This window comes from Rissa tridactyla, chromosome Z, assembly GCF_028500815.1.
Source record: "Rissa tridactyla isolate bRisTri1 chromosome Z, bRisTri1.patW.cur.20221130, whole genome shotgun sequence".
NCBI lineage: Eukaryota > Metazoa > Chordata > Aves > Charadriiformes > Laridae > Rissa > Rissa tridactyla.
This window is the reverse complement of record NC_071497.1, coordinates 76,290,832-76,309,324: the sequence shown is the minus strand read 5'-3', so window position 1 is coordinate 76,309,324 and position 18,493 is coordinate 76,290,832. Positions and strand designations below refer to the sequence as shown.

Sequence of the window (18,493 nt, the reverse complement as noted above, 5' to 3'; positions counted from 1 at the left end):
GAAAACACCGATTAAGACACAAAAAGTTGTTGTTTTTTTGTAAAAAAAAAAAAGTCTTATACTTTCATCCATCTGTATGCCCACAGAAAGATAACATATGGTGCTCATATTCTATAGATGATAAACTATTGCCTATTACCCACAGTGCAGAGTTAATATATTTCATTTAGAAATACTGTTTTTTTTTCTAGAGCTCTCTTGTTTTGTTTTTATATAAAAATTATTTTACAGTATCTATCTATAAGTAGCAGGACTTTTCTTTCTCTTCTGGTTTTGTTGCAAATTTCTAGGAAAACAATTTTTTTTTTTTTTGCCTCCTGAGAGGCATCTGAAGTGCCATAGCAGAAACAGGTTTTCCCTTGCCTTATCTGGATTGTAAATTCTCTCCCATCTAACAATTACTGTGTTGCTTCAGTTCCAAACAGGAGGGATTTGCATCAAAACTGTCAGCATGACATGGAAAGTAAAATTTAAGAACACCGTTAGTATCTAAGAAGGAAAGGAACTTCTGTTGTGGTTTTGTAGAGCATGCAAACAAAACAGTTTAGTTCTGTGCCTTGTGGAAAACAAGTGCACAAACTTACTAGAACGGACAAGAGATCAAGTGATGCCTCTCCCTGGGTCCCCGGGTATCTCTCTGTGTTTTTTTTGTTGTTTTTCTTTTTGTTTTTTTTTTCTGAAGGAATAGAAGGTCCATGAGGTGGTTCACCATCAATTTTCGTGTTTCTGCTGAATTGGAAGGCAGGCATGCTTTGAGATCGCTGTTACAGAAACACTATTTTAGTTATGATAGAAAAATGTCATTATTTGCTTTGCCTTGACCTCTCCTAACAATTAATGATTCAAAATTTCCTTAAAACAAAAAATGTAAGAGATGGAGTTTTCCAGCAGCCTGCTCCAGGTATTAGCTGTCTTTACTGTCTAACAGCTTTTCCTAACCTCTGCTCTAGATCTCTCTGGTGCTGTATAAATCCATTTCTTATGATTAGGACAAGTGGTAAAGGTGCAGAATGGATTCCCTTCCTCTCTGCAATAGTGAAGGGCTACTGCAAAGAGAGGATGAAGCCCCCCTTGCTCTTCTCACATTCACTAAATGACCCATTTTCTTTCAGCCTTTTCGTGTCAGTTTTTTTTTTTAGGCACTCTTTAATCAGCCTGTCTCTTTTTTTTTCTTTTTCTCTCCTTTTGTTGTTTTTCCTGAAGTGTGGTGTCCAAAGCTGAATGTAGAAACCCAGCAGAGAGCCTGTTCATGTGCACTACAGAGCAACGAAGACTTTGTTCTCCAGGCTGTGATCCTGATATCCCAAGATATCAGGTATCCCCCTGTGATAGTGCCTTTTTATCGCAGACTAACACTGATGCATAGTTAGCCTCTTATCCTTTCAAGGGCTGAGGTTCCTTCTGAAGAAGGGCTTTGTTATTTGTTCTAGCCTATATTTCTGTTGGATTACAGCTGGATACGGCTTTGGACTTGTTCTTATAGAGTTGGTTTTTTTTTTTTTTCATTCGTTGAGCACATTGGCTGTGTGTCTCTTCGTAATCTGTTATGCCTATAAATCCTTCAAGTTTGTGTGTGAAAAAGTTGTGTAGTACCCAAGCTGCCAGGCTGTGTGCTACCAGAGCTGCCTCAGGGACACCATTTGATACATTCTTTGAGGTTGGCTACCCCAAGTATAATTTTTTCCAGTGTGTTTGCATCAATTTAAGCAGCTCATCCAGACCTCAGGACAGAAAATTTCTACTGTTCTTCTCCTACCCCTAAGACTAATATACCTCGTCATAGAAGGAAGTTAAATGCATTTGATACAGTTCTTCTCTTGATAAAACTCGCTGTTATTTCTCTCCTTTTTATGTTCTGGAAGATTTGCAAATAATTTGATTATTTGTTCCAGTCTTCCCAGGAGCGGGGGAAAAAAGTCAAGTTAGCGCTTTCATAATTATCCAAGTCCTCCTCTTCCTATTTTTTAAGCATAAATGCTTGCTTTGCCCTGTTCAAAACTTGAAGTGCATTGCCTGTTTTTAAAGTTCTTAGTGCTTTGTGATTGTCAGCATTGCAACCTGGCACCTGAGGATGAAGATTTGTCAGGACCAGCTGTCTTAGAGATAACTACCTTATCTGTTTCTTTCAAATTTGTTTTCCTTTACTGCAACCTGGTTTTTTTATAAATTTATAAACTACTTTTCCCTTTTTTTAAAAAAAAATAATTCTGTCAGCTGCCTGACTGCAGTTGTCTCTGTCAGTGAAGACCTCAAGCAATTAAGACATCAAATGTTCCAGCTTTCGTAAGACCACGTGGTGATAGTTTTGTCTTTCTATGAGTAGGAGCTATGCTTTTTTTGTCATATTGTGTGTTGACTGCTAGGTGTTTAAATTTGTGTTTTGGCCTCTTGATTTCTTTCCTGTGCAATAATGCTTGCCCTTAAAAACTTCAATAAGATGATATTTGGAGTTTGAGGTTCAAGTTCTCTGAAGAGCTTGTGATTATTTTTTTTTTTTGATGGGTTTCTTTTTGTGTGTCCTTTCTTTCCTCTTCACTGGGATAGCTTGAGGTTTTTGTCTGTTAATGCTGTTTCATTGACTGTTAACAGCTTCCTGAACTCCTGGTCCTTTAAGCCTGTTTCTCATGAGCTCTAGCTACTTATTTTCTGAGTTTTTATTAGCTTGTGTTCTTGAATTGCATAGTGTTTTTCTAGCTTGTCTAATTCCTTTCCTTCCAAGGTATCAGGAAGACTGTCAGAGTTTTCTTGGATGTGTTTTCATCCTCATTTATCTCTGTATTTTTGCTCAAATCTAGAAGAGCATCTATGCTAGTTGCTCTCCGCACCTTGTGCGTCATCAGCTCATTCCTAGATGTTGTTTGAAAGTTGGTGATACAAATACAAATTATCTAGATAAGTATCAGGATTAAAGGTCCCTGTGATGGTAGTCTAACCAGGTGATTCTGTTGGTAGTTAGAAAAGGTCATGTCTCATTTCTCTGATCACCCTTCCCATCTTCTGTCATTACTTAGAAGCTTTCAAGAGGACTATCCTCCTCTTTTATTCCAGTGCTTAGAGTAGCTGCTTATGTCCTTAATGTTCAAAGTGATTCCTCCAGGTCTTTTCCATGTTCCCTTTCGCCCATGTGCACTATCATTTCATTAATAAGTGTGGAGCTCCAGCTCACTGATATGAACTACTGGATTCCTCTCACATAGACTACCAAGATGGTTCTTATGACTCTTAATTGCTAATGATCTGGCTGAAATGTAAAAGAAAGAAAAGAAAGAAAAAAAAAAAGACACCCGAGAAGTTTCCATATGTGATGTGATAATAAATCCCCTGAGCAATTCTGCCTCCTACCTGGGAAGGGATTAATATTCATATGAATAACATACATGCATCCTACAGCACCATGAGTCAGAGAAATGTAGTATTTTAATTAAGACTTGACAGTTACAAGATGGCAAAGAAATTTGTAACTGTGCATGTTAAAAAAAGTTTGTGGTAGTATGCATAGTTTTTTCTTCACTTCTGCTGTTTTCCTTGTTCTCTTTCTGTGTTTGTGAAGAGGAAACTTAATTATGCCAGAATCAAACTAGGATTTTCATCCCTGAGAGAAATGACTCAATAATTGTCACCTTCACACTTAGAACTTTGTCTACAAAGAAGGATTAATTGATAGCTTGTTTGCTGCAGTCCCTCCGTGGGAGCTTCTTTTCCAGAAGAAGAATGGACACATAGCTATTGCATCTTCAACTTGCAGCCCTCCTTAACTGACGTAGCCTTCAGCTAGGGACACAACTGTGCGACTTTTAAACTTAAACAAATTTGAATCTGAGTTTTGAATGACATAGAAGAATTGATGGACTGGAGAAAAGCAAAAATTCAATCAAATCATCAAATTGCCTCTCAAGTATATTTAAATATTACGAGAGGGTGTGGGGTCTGGGATTTTATCCACTTATATTGAATTTGTTTATGGGGGAAAATGTCTTATGCATAATTTTCCTCTTATGTCAGGAGATTAAATACATCAATTTACTTGTTTTCATTTCAAATGCAAAGTCATTGGAGCAGTGTTTCCTCTCTTTTTCTTCTTCTATATCCATTTTATACCAGTTATTTTGATTGTAATCTTTGTCTTTCCCTGTTAAATGTCAATAGTCTGTTCTTTTTGACTGCTATGTAACTAGATCACATACTGAGGTGCGGATATAGTTCATGACATGGTTTTTCTGGAATATAAGTACCTGCACCGGGGGGACTAAATGACTGTTCTCGTTTAGTGTTACAGGTACCAAATTATATCCACAGTCTTATTTTCCCATGCCTCATAGTTTCACAGTCAGCACTTCTGATCAAGTGCCTGCAAGTACTTAAGAACCATCAGGGTCTCACTTTTAAAAGCCCTGGTGCAGGGAGCGTGTTGTATTGGTGATTTTGGAGTGTGATGCCCTATTTTTATTTTGGGAAAGCAAGATGTTGGTGCAAACCACCACTATTGTCATCTTATGTAGCTGTGGGGTGCCCTGAAGAGTCCTTCTGGACTTCCACTGTTCCACTGTTAGTGAGGAGACCAGCAAGGCACTAACTGGTGCCAGTTTTGGTTGCTAGTTTATTGTAAGTTACCTACCTGCCTGCCCTCACAGCCCACATGTGAATCCAGGCCCTCTGATCATTAAAACCATGTACTGTGCACCAGCCTAGACGGCTATTGGAGGACATGGCTGCTTTGAGCCAGTCACCAAAAGATTAGTAACTGTCCCTTTCCACCTCTCATGAACTGTGCTGTTCATGCAATAGTTTACTTTGGGCATTTTATTTCCCTTAAGCTTTGTTGCCTAGGTGTCTTTTTATCAGTCCCGTGAAGATGAGTAAGCTCTGCATTTTCAAAGCCTCCCACGCAGTGGCAAAGAAGCAGACTGAAGCATTGTGACTCTAACAGAGTTACTAGAAACTTCTCTTCACACAGAAAAATGGCATCTCCAGTTAAATGTCTTCCTTATTCTTACCTGTTGAATTTATGAAGGTTATCTTTAACCTCCACCAAATTACCAACATTGCTGATCAAATGTCCCAAGGACCAGGGTTGATGGGGATCTGTAGAACACCCTTGTGCTCATGAATTCACTGCTCCTACACCCAGAGAGCAGATCTGGTCTGTGTAGGGAAGGCGTGATCCGAGGGTCGCTGCCAGCTGTAGTGCAGACTGTCTGTTGTCAGCTGTCTGTGCTTGCAATGTCAGTCAAGTGCTTTCTGCATACCTTATCTATAAAATGCCTATGTGGCTTTCAGGTCCCTTATGGATTGCACAACAACAATTATTTAAAAAGGATTTAAATACAAAAGTAGTGGACGTGTTCTGCTGTCTCCCCGTGCTATAATCTTCCTTCCCTGTCTTGCATCTGAGTTTGCAGACTGGCAAGTCTTGTGGCACTCCCCAAAGCCTTCACCGGTGATTCCCCGGTGCTCAAACGACCTGTGTCTGTTGTGTCTTCTGGTAGCCTCTCTGTGAGGGAAGGTTCGGCTGACATGCTGTATTCGGAGGAAGAAAATCTTCTTTCATCTCTAAGAGTCTTAAATAAGATATCTGCATAGTCATATCTGTTTGGAATAAAATGCATGTTTATTTATCCTTATTGAGATTCTCTGAGACCTACTACCTTATTTTAACCTGCTTTGCCATAAATGTTAACGGTTATGTTACAGCAAAGAGATAATTATTTGTATGTACACACAAGAAAATAGTGTTATGCCTTCATTAGCTGCTGTTATGATTTTAGAATAGCTTTTTGATAACATTATCTCCAGCGGGAAAAATCAACAAGCTTGCCCTTTTTAGAGTAGTTATGCTAAAATTAACAGAAATGCTCTCTTGTGGAGCAACATACTGGTCAGAAATGCTTTTTATAATGACCACAGCAGCTAGGAGCCTGTTCGATTGCTAACAGGATTTTCTGCAAGCTTCTCTGAACATATCAGTGAACTGACACTCAACTTCTGTTCACCTCTGCTAAAAACGGTTTTGGTGTTGATGGTCTGTATTCCCTGGCACACGGGACGTCTGTCCCCCTCAGTGACAGCAAAGTTCCTCCATACCATCCTGTTGCTGGTTAGAACAAACCCAAGTTTTCTTAGTTGTAGCAGGAGTTTGCAGAGTGGATAGGCAAAGAATCATGACGTGTTATTTCTCTTCCTGATCTATAGTAGTATTCAGGGCTATAGCTTTACTTCTATAGTTTTGTATTGTAAACTCTACACATCTATAAGTCAAAATTCTTACAAAGCATTTGAATGAGAATCCAAGTGTAATTTACTTTTCTTCTGAGGTTTATTCCATTGATTTCCTTAAAAAGAAAGGGAAGATGTTTGTGCAACATCCGGGATATAGTTTACAAACACGGGACATTCCACAATCAGGTGCACCTCTTACTTTGTACCAGCACTGCACATTAAGTTCAAATAATCCAGTTTGGCTGACCTGTATGCTTCTGTTCTCTGACTTGTAAGGTCATTATGGCAGTGTTTGGATGCATGTGAATAGTCTGCCATTATAGCTCTTTATTTTTTTTCCTCCTTTTTTTTTTCCTTTTTTTTTTTTTTTTTTACTTGAAACTCTTCATGTGTGAGTGTTTGACTTCAGGACTGAAGCTGGATAGAAAGGGGATGCTGCTTTTGTGAAGTGTGGGTTTTTTGGGGGTGGGTGAGCTGTTAGACTTTCTAGTTTTGACTTTTTGAGATTGGCTGGGATATGATAGATGAGCGACCCCTCTGTGGAACAGCCAGCAGCTTAATCTAGAATATACCTAGACTAAGGGGGAAACAGGACTCTAGTTCCTCATTTAAACTGCACAATATTGGGATTTTAACCTAGGTTTCCCATGTTTTAGAAAAGTGTGTTGACTGCTAAGCTGTAACACTCGCCCAGGAAATGACTGTTCCCTGTGCTCCCTTCCCTGTTTGGACATTTTAGACCTGAGAAATATTCCTGTTCACATTCATTATGTTCCTGGAAAACAAGTTTTGATTCTGCAAGCTGGTGTTTTCTGAAGGAAAAGGCGTCTTATACAACTTCTTCCTCTCCATGGAAGTTGTATCTCTGCTGATCAGAGAGCAAGATGTGGGTGGCAGCAGTGGGCTGGCAATGTGGATAGATGACCTTATGTCTTGTACAGCTCCTGGGTTCCCAATTAGACTACATACACAGAATTGCTGCCTTTTTGTCTCTGGTATTGTTTCTCTTAAGCAATCTGGTCACAGCAAGTTCCGTATCCGTTAACTCCAGAAGTGCCTTGCGTGTTGCATGCTGAAGGAACTATGTATGTGCACAGTGTACCTCTGAACCAGGATGAACTACAGTAAGCTCTTTTCCCCTGTCTGATGCTGCCCAGCTTCCATTTGCATTTGTACCAAAACTTTTCCAAATACTTTGTTGAGCAAGGCTTGTCTTTTCCCAGGACCTCCCGCAGCAGTTGTCTGAAGCTTTCAGGAAAACTGGAACCCAGGTCTGTTTGGAGGGTGGACCAAGTCCTTTAAATAGTACATATGAAAGGCTGTAGAATAATATTGAAGGTGTTGGAGCTGAGGCAACCGTTGCCATCTTATGCAAAACTGTCCCTTTTGCACCTTGTTTTGGGGATGTAATGGCAGAAAAAATTACAGCAGTGTGCTCTGTTGACAGAGGCTTGTATCCGATGTGGAGCGGGGCACAGAAAACAGTGGTGTCCTGACCACCTCAACATGGCACTCGCGCATGGTGCTTATCTGTAGAAACCAAGAGAGACTCATCTAGCATTGGAGTAAGTCAGTTCCTCCTGCTCGGAATAGGGGTGCAATGGGAGAGGTGGGTGGGGGACTCCTACCTGCCACATACGCAGCCCTTAAAAATAGCATTGGCTGTTGGGAGAGCCAGACTTCACGCTCTTATTTTAAGGCTCTGCGTGGGAGGAGGGGATATTTCCCAGTGTTGTGTATTACTGAAGCAATCTGTACAAGAAATGCTGCACCAGAGAGATAGCAGTGGGCTTCGGCTTACAAAGCACAAGACTTGGGGAAAAGATGAGCTAACCAGCACTGGCTGAGAGCATCACAAATGAAGCGTTAACTATTTGTGCAATGTTAGCAAATGCTTTGAATAACATCATAACTTTATAGAAGAAGGCAGTAGGTCAGAAAAAAGGGTTTGGTACATGACAATTTTGTCTTTTAGTGTCATTTTTCTTTCACTTGTTTCTTGTTTTCCAAGCTGCATGGTTACACAACTTGCTTAGATGTACGGCAGGGTTGCCTTGTATGCTTCTGAGCTAATTTTAGCATTGTGTAAGGGTTGTAACTGGAATCTTCTAGTACTGTGCATCTGGATTTAAGTAAGATGATTGCTTTTTTTTTCACTCATTGTAAAAGTGGCATTTGGAAGTCAAAATGCTGTTAATAATGCTTAATGTAATGCTCGAAGACAGCAGGACTCCAGTTCTGGCTGATGCTATGTAATATGTAAAATAAAGTAGCATTTTAATTTTCTGTACATTTTAATGTCAATGCTTTATTGAATTCATGTCACTTGAAGATCTTATGGTACAGCAAATGAATGCTGTCCATTAGGAAGTAGTTCTCGCCGGGTGATACGAGAACTTTCTTTGTATCCAAGATTCCTTTCTTGTCAACCAAACAGGATTCTTAAGCCATATCATGGCCCCAGCAAGTTGTCTACCGTCTCGTATTTAGAGTCTGAACAATGCTGTGACATTGTGGAGGGCTGATCAGTTGAGCCTGAATCAAGCTGTGTATTCATTTCCATTGCTGTGATGGTTAATCACTGGCACTTTCAAAAAGGGCTTTTTGGTGGTTCCTCTTTGGTTTCACCTGAAACCTGTTCTTGGTGAAGGTGGGACCAGTTCTTCCTCTCCTTGCCTTTTGAATCCATAAGGAAATGCCTGCAGCCTTTCCTGGCAGTCTGTGAGCTGCGTTTGTAACACGCATCCTTTGCTGAAAGGTGCTTGAGAACATCAAGGTATCAGGTATCTCTTCTACAGGGAGAATTTCTTGAATGCATTGGCAGCTTCATCCTTTGTGTGCTATAAAACTAAAGATAATTTAGGCATAAAGCTGGGGTGAAATCACAAAGATTTTAATCAGATTTGTTTCATCTGTTCAGCTTGAGATTTTCATCTGTTGCTCAAGCACGCAGGTACCAGATGCTGGAAGGGCTGTGGTAAGCCTGAGTGCTAATTTACTGGCGTGCCGTAGGCAGCGAGTCTCTTCCTGTACGGAGTAGCTTGTGCCTTCAGGCTTGTAGGATGATGGGGTTCCAGGTGAGCAACTGTGCCACTCTCTGGCCCATGGTAGCATCCTCTTAAAAACAGGAGGATCTTGTTTAAGTCACTCATGCATTGGATCTTTATACTCTGCTGTGCTGTGACAGACCAGGTGGGCAGTAGGTTTCATCTGCCTGTATTTCTGTAATATTTCTAACATGCCATGTAGACAACCAGCAAATGGTTTGGAGAAGGCGGGGGCTATTGCAAAAATCAGAGAATAGGTTATAGAAGTGGGAAAGGGCACACTGGGGCAGTCTGGGGAGGGGAGGTGCTGAGGGTGTGTGAGATGAGACCAAACAAGTATGGCTCAGCTTAGCAGACTGGAAGTTGAGAGCGGATGTTGCTGCCATGTACTAATAGAGCAGGGGAGTAAATATTGGCAAGTTTACAGCTATTTAAGTTAAAGGTTAATGTTAGCACAAGAACAGAAGGGTATAAGCTGGTTATGAACAAACCCAGGCTAGAATCAGAAAGTGATTTTCCTAATTGTTAGTGAACAGCTTCCAAATGGGTTTCTTTGCCCTTTCTGTTTCTAATTAATCTAAAAATGTGTCTGTTTATGAAAGCTATTATATGACAGTCGCCTGTGGGAGCAAAGAATGGGACTTCATCATCCAGGAAGCCTCTCAGTGGGCTGTGAGAAGTGTCCGTGGAACCACAGCCTCCGTAACTATTTTTCGTAGCGTGGCGTCCCTGTGTTCACACTGCCCACCTGCCTGCCTTTGCTGCCGAGCTGCGCCACATTGCAGGACCCTGTGGGCTTCGGAGCACAACCAGCGGTGCGTGGGAGAGGTGTTTGCTACGTAGATGCTGTCACTGAAGCGAAATTATGAAAATCATACTGCAGCCCCTCTTGGATGGTGGCTTTTCCATGCAGTTGCACAGTAGATATTAAGGATGCTAGGCTGTGTGAGGGGTTTCTTGAAGAACAGTAGTTATTAGTGACTCATGCCTGGTAATGAACCTGTCATAGATATAATTTTGTTTTCTGACAAATGTTCAAGTGGAAACGGTTTCAGAAAATATGATGTAGTTTGTAAACAGGTTTATTCTTAAATGAGATTTTTTAAAGATTCCTCATGGGATTTCAGTTGCTTATTTGGACAGTAAATTGCAATTGAACCTATACTCATTAAAAGTTTTTACAAGCTAACACTGGAAAATTATTTTCTAGGAGAGCTTGAAAAGCAACAGAGAATATCAAGACAAAACCAGTGGTGTGTACAAAAAAGGAGATAATAGAGCTATCCATCTAGAAGGGGATTTTGATTTAGCCTTGAACTGCTTTATCTATTTAGCCTCACTTTCATCATTACTTTAGGTTGTTACATACAAGAATATATGAAATACAAATAGAGATTGCGTAATGTAAAAGATAAGTTTATTTTAACCATGTTTCCATCTGTTTTTTATTTTTGTTAATGAGTCAATATTCACCTTGTATTTTAAGATAACACACACATTTTTGATAAACTGTTATTGAGAAACTGAGAATGCTAAATTTATTGCAATTTATTTAAATCTGGTTTTATTCAATGTATCACGGTAGTGCAGCAGATTGAAATGCATGTGTTTTTGTGATACTACATATAATGGGTACTTGAAGGATCCAGTTTTGTCTACACAAATATCTGTAGATTGGCTGTTGTATTCACTCTGAATTTTGTCATGCCTAATTTAAGGAACTTCATTTGCAGCAAGTACAACTTTCCTTCATACTTGTGTGACATAGTTACATGTTACTCATCCTAATTAAGTCACTCTATTTTTAGCTTGCAGTAGTAATAGCTAGTTAATATACAACTGTGTACAGCTGCTAGAATCATCCCTTTTTCATCCTGTCTTTACATCCACTTCTCTCCAGTTTCAGGGAAGGTGGAGAGGCTTCTGTGACCTGAGAGCACAGAGCAGAGGTGGCAGGTACTGGAATGATCCCCCCCACCATCCCTGCGTGGTGTTTGCATGTGTTTTGGTCAAACTGTGCTTGTCCCTCCTGTCACAGACTTACCAAAGGGGCTAATTGGCCTCTCAGTTGATTTAGGTCAGGTATCTAATCGAAGCCCGGTTTGTACCCCAATCTTCATTCCCTTGCAGAGGCTTTCGAAATCCAGTCATTTTCATTTTTTGCATTAAATTTCCTCCCTGTCCCTCCGAATCAGGGGAGCAGACTGACTGGGTTTCTAGACCCAGTTAATTCAGGACCATTTGTCAAGCTTGTCCAATGCCTTTACTGGAAGTGTGAAAGCTATGTCTGGGCTTATTAATATGTGTGTGATTGCTGGAGTCAGCTTTGTCAGAGCTACGATGTGGCAGTGCCCCTTTTTTCTTGTTCAGTGCCTACGCTAACAGTGTCCTCAGAGGCTGACAGAGGCTTATATGCGGTTCATAACAAGTATTTATGGGGTATTTTTGTCCATTAATCAACTGCAGCCTTCTGCAGGGAATATAAATATACGAAATTATTCCTGCCTACAGAGAAAAGCATATTATTGAAGCCAGTAGGCATAAAGACAAAGGTAGGGTAGTAAAAAACATTATTTTCCTGCTTTTTGAAAGTTGGTGCACCTGTAGCAGATGAGGAAGTAAGTGCTGGCAGAGGAAGTAGTCTGTTGGCAGAGGTAGCTGGGCATTATTCCATGTGGTTATTAGTTGTTATTCCTCTGCCGCTCTGTTTCCTGATGCTGGACAAGCCATTGTGGCTTTTGAAAAGGGTTTTTCCCATTGCTCTCCTGGTGATCCATGAATTGATTTCTGGTTATTTGATTTAAGATTCTGGAAATGAGGTATCAGAGCAGTAAGCGAAGTAGCTGGAAGCCAGACTTCATAGTGTTTGATATGCACCAAACGTAAGTACTCTGAAAAATTCAGGGTTTTGTTACCTTGAGATGGCTGTCCAAAGAGAGAAGGTCTTCACCTGCCCTCATTCTTCAATTGTAATGGGTACTTTTTCACTTCACAGGTATGCTATGAAAACAGCAATTAATACTTGAATTACTTGAGTAATATGGTGATGAGTGCAAAGAGCACTCCTTAGCTCACTGCATGTAGTGGTGATGTAACTGCATGTAATGGTATGGCCTGGCTGTGACGGAATAAATAATGCATATAGTCATGTTTTAATAACGTGAAGGAAACAATATTAAATAGTTTGTTGTTCAGTGAGCAGTAGAACAGCCTCTTTTGTTCCTGAGAACTAGAGAAAGAATCATCTTTGAGTTCATACTGGGTGCTACCCTGTGGGATCAAGGCGCTAAATTCCTGTAGCCAAATCCTTATGTGTTGGATCTACATTTTTCAGAATGCACGAACGGTTTTGTCAGAGACAATTTCCCTCTTTTCACTGTCAAGCTGAGGTAGGAAAACATGCTCTACAGTGTTTGAACTGAGCCCTCGTGTTATGGACAGTTGGGTTGTCATGCAGACCATCCGTGGGGAGCAGTGCACCTTCATGCCTGTCAGTAGGTATATGCGTTACCATGTAGTTTCCTATCTGAGACAGGTTCTGGAGTGATATAGGTAAGGAGCAATAAAACCAAGACCCAGGCAGTATGTGAAGAGATTAACTAGAGCATCTATTTTCCTCAGAAGCATCCCTGAAAAATCGATGTCCACCCTTTGCTAAAACCTTCTGGGACAGAGATTTTGTAGGTTCCCTAGACAATCTATGCTTACTTATACTAATGATTAACAGCTTTTGCAGACACCTAACCTGGCTGCAAGTTAAGCCTGTTATTTCTTTATCTGTATTTACAATAGAAATGCTGAATAGTTTACTTACCTTGTGCTTGCCTCAACTAGTTTATGTTGGAAGGCTGTTATGTCTACCTGAGGTCTACATTTCACAGCATCTGCAACTTGTCCTTCTCAGGTTTCTTGATCAAAAAAGGCAATTAAAGCTTTAACTGTGAGAGTATAATTTAAGGTTTTTCCACCTCCAGCACATGTCTGTGCTCAGATGCCTTTGCATCTGATTACTTAATTAGATGTGCAATTAAGACATTGATTGTAATTTTCCAATTTCATTAAATATCAAGTCCTTATGTTTTGGATGCCATTACGAGAGAGAGATGTAATTTGAAGGAGGAAGCAGCAGAGGGAGAGTTTTCTCTGCTATAAATGCTTCCTCACTGCCTGTTAACTAAGGTATTCAAGCTCACTCTAGTTTAAATGCTGGTATAATAGTTGTTTCTGGAATGGCGGCATCAAGTTGGTAAAATGGTTTGATCACCTGAGTTGTAGAGGGCAACACAGATTTGCTAAGAGTCCATCTTCTACTTGTACTTTTTGGATTAAAAATGGAGAATGACAGTTCAGCTAGACAAAGCTTCCACACTTTCAGGTGGGCAGACAAAACCCAGGACAAGGGCTCTGTGGGGGCATTCAGGTGTTTTCAGGAGCACATTTAAGGAAGGTTTTCTGTCTGTAATTGCTGGGGCTCAAGGAGACAACATGCTACCCTAGGGCCTGTCACCTGCTGCAGGTTTGCTTTTAAAGTCAGAGTCCGACTTTGAAGGCTGGTGTGGGCTGTGATGAGTGGGGTTGCCACTGTTTCGTCCTTGGTTTCTGGGGAGGTAAGGCTTGTTTGTGCTCTGGAGTGGCTGGAACTTAGTGGCTGAGGAATAAATCAGCATCTTCCGTGAAGTGTTGGCTTGCAGAGCTGATAGTATTTGGTTTTGTATCCCAGAAGTCAAGAGTGCAAACAACCATGTGGAAACAAGAATGGGACAGGCAGGTTTAGCCTGTGCTTTAAAGGGCTTTGTCTGCTGTTGTGAGTGACAGTGATGACTATAAACAAATTAAATGGAAGATGATGTTAATCTGAGCTTTTCTAACTTCATGACCAACACCCCTTTACGGATTTTGAACCTTAAAAATTCCCATGTCAGATTAGATCTGTTCTATTCCCTGGAGGAGTTTTTGAGTGGTGTGTCAGCAGCAGTCTCAGAGGGAAGGAGATGGCAGGACTTACTGCAGGCAGCTGTAGGGTTTCTTCTCAATACCTGTCTGATGAAAATCAGCCTAAGCTCTGAAGTGTAAAGATTTGTAGCCCTGTGAAAGCATTAGTGCTATGTTAATTCATTTTTTTCTTTAACCTTGTAGAAATCCCACTCCTTGAATCTTGCTGCATTCTTGGCCGTGCGAATATCCATTGTGTTCCTAGGCTATGTGAAAGTCTTTCCTTCTATTAGTTCAGAAGTGTTCGTCTCTCAGGGTTCAGCAGACATCCTTGCAGTCAAATAAGTTTAACATACAGAGCGTAAACATCTTTCATATGAAGACAAGTCAGCCAGTGGTTTGTTCTCACCTATTCAAAACTTTATATTGCCTATCTTTGACTTATATTGCCTGTCTTTGGAAGGTAAACAGTCCCAATACCTCCATCTTTAGCAGGTTTTTCAATGTGCCAGTGATATTCTTGTTGTATTTCTGTAAGGCAAATAATTAACTTTTTTCTTTTATGCAAGGAGAAAAACCTTTTTCAGGAGGGAGAACTCCTGGGGAAAATTGTCTCCTTCCTTTTCTTCAAGTGTTTCAAGGCCAGTGTCTGGCAATGGCCAATTTCCAAGGTGCTCCGGGTGCTGTAGGAAGGACCTATGTCTTTTTTCCCTTCCGAGCTTGCAGGTTGCCCTTGCGCCTCCCCTTACCTTTTCTGAAGGGGAGAAGAAAGAATTGGTGCTTTGAGTGACACCTTGCTTAAAGAAACTCGTTCTTTCATCTGAAACCAACATCTTAAGCCCATGTTTCATAAGTGTGTTCTGGAACTATTGTAATGACAGAAATGGCATTGACAGGGTAGTTTTAAATGCCTTGGAATTCACAGTCTCATCTCTTCCAAGCCTGTGTGTGTTTCAGCAGCACTGCTTATGTTGTGATGCACAGCTCCTCAAAGCATGGTATTCATTGAGGACAGCTGTCAAACAGCAGGAGGTTGCTGCTTTTTCATTAACACTTCATCTTGATTTATTTTCTTGTGGCTTTGAATAAGGTAGTAAATAGCATGTTTTCACTGCTGAATCAACTGATAAACTTTACACTGTGCATTTGAACTTCTAAGGTTTAATGCAGCTCTGAACCTGAGCTACCTTACTGAGAACTCTTGTCTTCTGGGAGATGCAGCAGGCAGTTTCATTTTGGACAGATAGTTATTTTTCTTCCAGTGAAACAACTAAAAAAAATTGTTTTAGAGAGCTCTTGGGTCAGAGATGTCTGAGGCCATTGGTGACATGAGTTAAACCTGAGTGTGAGTTGGACAGAATTTATCCCTACTTTTCTAAACAAGCTCTCTCTATTGACTTTTCCCTCTTCTCTCTTGACTTTTTCCCCCCCTTTTCTGTATTTGTTTAATCTGTCTATGTAACATTCTTATCCTCTAATTTACTCAACCACCCAAAAGCCAGGACACTGTAAGCGTTCTTGCTTGTCTTCTGCAGGGAGAAAGGGGTGCGAATGTGAGAGAGGGAGGAGCAGGACCTGTGCTTGAAGCGTGCTCATTTTCCTTTGGTTAATCCACTTGTGCTCATGAAGGAATTGCTTACTTTTATAATTTTATCAGTAATTCAGTACTTTACAGGAAGTTGGAATGAAATAGATAATGAGGATTAAAAAAGAAGAAAGGGTAATGTATACCTCGCAGACATCAAAGCATTTGGCCTATATAGCTGAGCCTGGCTTTATCAGTTTTAATAATTCCCTGCTGGCTCAACCTAAAATTAAAATCTGTTGGTGAATTAAAAAATAGCAGTAAGAAGTATTTAAATTTTTAAGTGGAAGTTTATTTCTCTAGTAGAAGGCAAATAACTCGGTACTCTGAGCCTTAAGGTAAAGCACACTCTTTCTCACAGGCTTTTTTTGGATGCAAGTCCTGCCTATTTTTGCCAATTCTGAATTATCGTCGTTATTTCAGTAAACAAAATATCACTGAAAAACAGAGCCTGTCTCAATCTCCTGTGCATTAAGCAAGGGTTTTTAAATGTCTGAAAGGTGCACTCTTCCTTGCTTCTGAGGGCACCTGTGTTTTTGTCTTTTTGTAGCCACATTTTTCTCTCCATCTCCTTGTGAGCTGTGGTAAGGGCTGTGACATTTTCCAGCACTTCATTGCTCGTGACCTCTATTAGCGATGTCTCCTGTTACTTTGTCTAATGAGATTTGCTTTCTTTTTCCTTGTTTTTTTTTTCTGCTCCTATTCTTACAAGGCAGCCATGGGAGTACTGTAATTTTATGTGATAGTGCTTGGAAATCTGCACAGGCTCATTGGGTCTCAAGAGCTGCAACTGGAGGATTGTGTTTGGCCTCAGTGTGTTTTTCACTTGGATGTGCTAATGTCTGGTGTTGATGGGTGCAGGGATGGGCAAAGACCAAGGAAGGAAGAGATGTGAAGGACAGTGGCAGAAATGGCAAGATTACATTGGCTCAACTTGTAGTAGGATCTTTGGAAAAAGTAAGGCATGCAAAAGCCTGGGAGGCTGTCTAATGGATGCTTCAGGTGCTATAGTGAGTTAATGCGAATAAGAGTGTCTAACGGATGCTTATTACTTTTTTAAACTATTGCTGCAAAAGAGAACCCTGGCAAGATCTTTTTTGTCTTATTCTTATGCAGAGCTTTGAAGATACTAAGTGCTGCACAAATCCTGGATTGCATTTTTGTTTTCTCAGTTGGGCAGTCTTCATCCTTATGTGGATGAATTTGATACGGAGCTTTGGCTCCCAGCTCAAGTGCTATAATTGGTGTGTTTAGCAGCAGTCATTTCTATTGCAGTGGAACTTTGTGCCCTTTGTTGTGTAGGAGCCCTGTGCTCCTGGCGGGATGCAAACATATGATGAGAAACTGAGGGTTAGACTCTTAAAAATCACTTAAAGCTAAAGCACTTCTGAAAATCTGACCTATAGTCTCTATGCCTGCAGCAAGGGAAGGAGCAAAAAGAGGGAGGGTTTTCTGGGGGATGGAGGATATGAGTGACCACAGAGGAACGCCGCCTTACAGGGGGTCTGGAAGGAGGTCGGTGGCCTGATCGCTGTGCCTGGCTGCAAGGGACAGTGCTGTGGCTGCACATGGGAAGAGCAGGAGGTGCTGCTGAGACAAAGTATTGTGAGTCATGGCATTAGTCTACCTGTAAGCAAAACTTCTGTTTATGTCCATTAAACAAATGAGCTGATGGGAACACTAGCCTGGCTGTTGTCAAGCTGATGCTTTGGCAAGATGCTGGGATGGAGCTGTGGGACCAAAGGGTAGGAGATGGCAGGAGAATATCCCATGCAATGAGGGCAGGGCTGGGAGTACAGTGATGCTTGTGGAGGAACTGGTGAATAAAAGTTGATATTGGTGTAGGTAAGAGATGGGGGGGCGTGGGGGGGAAGTATCATTCACAGCAAGGCTGGCTCACAAGGAGGTAGGAGGTAGTTGAGCAGATGGGAGGATAGTGGCATTTCCACGGCTAAGTCATATAGGCCTCTTCAAAATCCCACCCCACACTGTGAAAAGACTTTGTTTTGAAAGATGTAATGAGCTGTCCTTGAGCAAAACCAGGAAATGCGCACAGCTCCCATACAGTGCCTTTGGTGCTAAAGGCAGAGAAACAGCTTTTGGGAAGGAGGTGGGTGCTTGTTTTGGGTGCATGAGGAAGAGAGACAGGATGAAGGGAGCATTTGTGAAAAGGAGTATGTGAACGTGGACTAACAGGCCAGGAAGATTTTCTTAGTAGCAGTGTGTTGGATGTCCTTGGGGCAGCTTGTGTGGCCAAAAAATGGTGCCTTTATTTCAGGCACTTCTTGCAGGATGAGTGCCTGCTGCTGCTCACTCCCAGGAGAGAAGCGTCGGTACAACGTGAGTGGATCTGATTCCATGCAGAACACTTCTGCAGTCATTCTTTTATGTAACAATGTGACTTTATTTTTGGGAAACGCGAGATCAACGGGTGTTCAGTCCCCCACACTCATAGCAGAACTGGTACAAGTCTTGCTTAGAAACTGGATACGGTTCATTTTAGCGAGGGCATCACTGAATCTTGTGGGTTAGTCTGGGGGTGAACAGGAGATATAAAAATAAACATCTATAGCTGACGTTTATATAGTTGGGCAACGAATCTTCTTGGAGCTGGTTAATTATGTTGAGTCTCCTGCTTTTTTCCCAGCCCCCGTGCTCCACAGTCCTATAGGATGCCAGGAGTCAGGCAGAGCACTTTTCCAGCACAGATCGG

General features: G+C 41.1%; 1 protein-coding gene across 3 annotated transcripts in view; it reads left to right on the top strand.

The window, feature by feature from the left end:
* UNC13B (unc-13 homolog B) overlaps positions 1-18,493 on the top strand; it is a 216,458-nt gene that overhangs the window by 84,532 nt on the left and 113,433 nt on the right. The gene's annotated exons all lie outside the window — the stretch shown is intronic.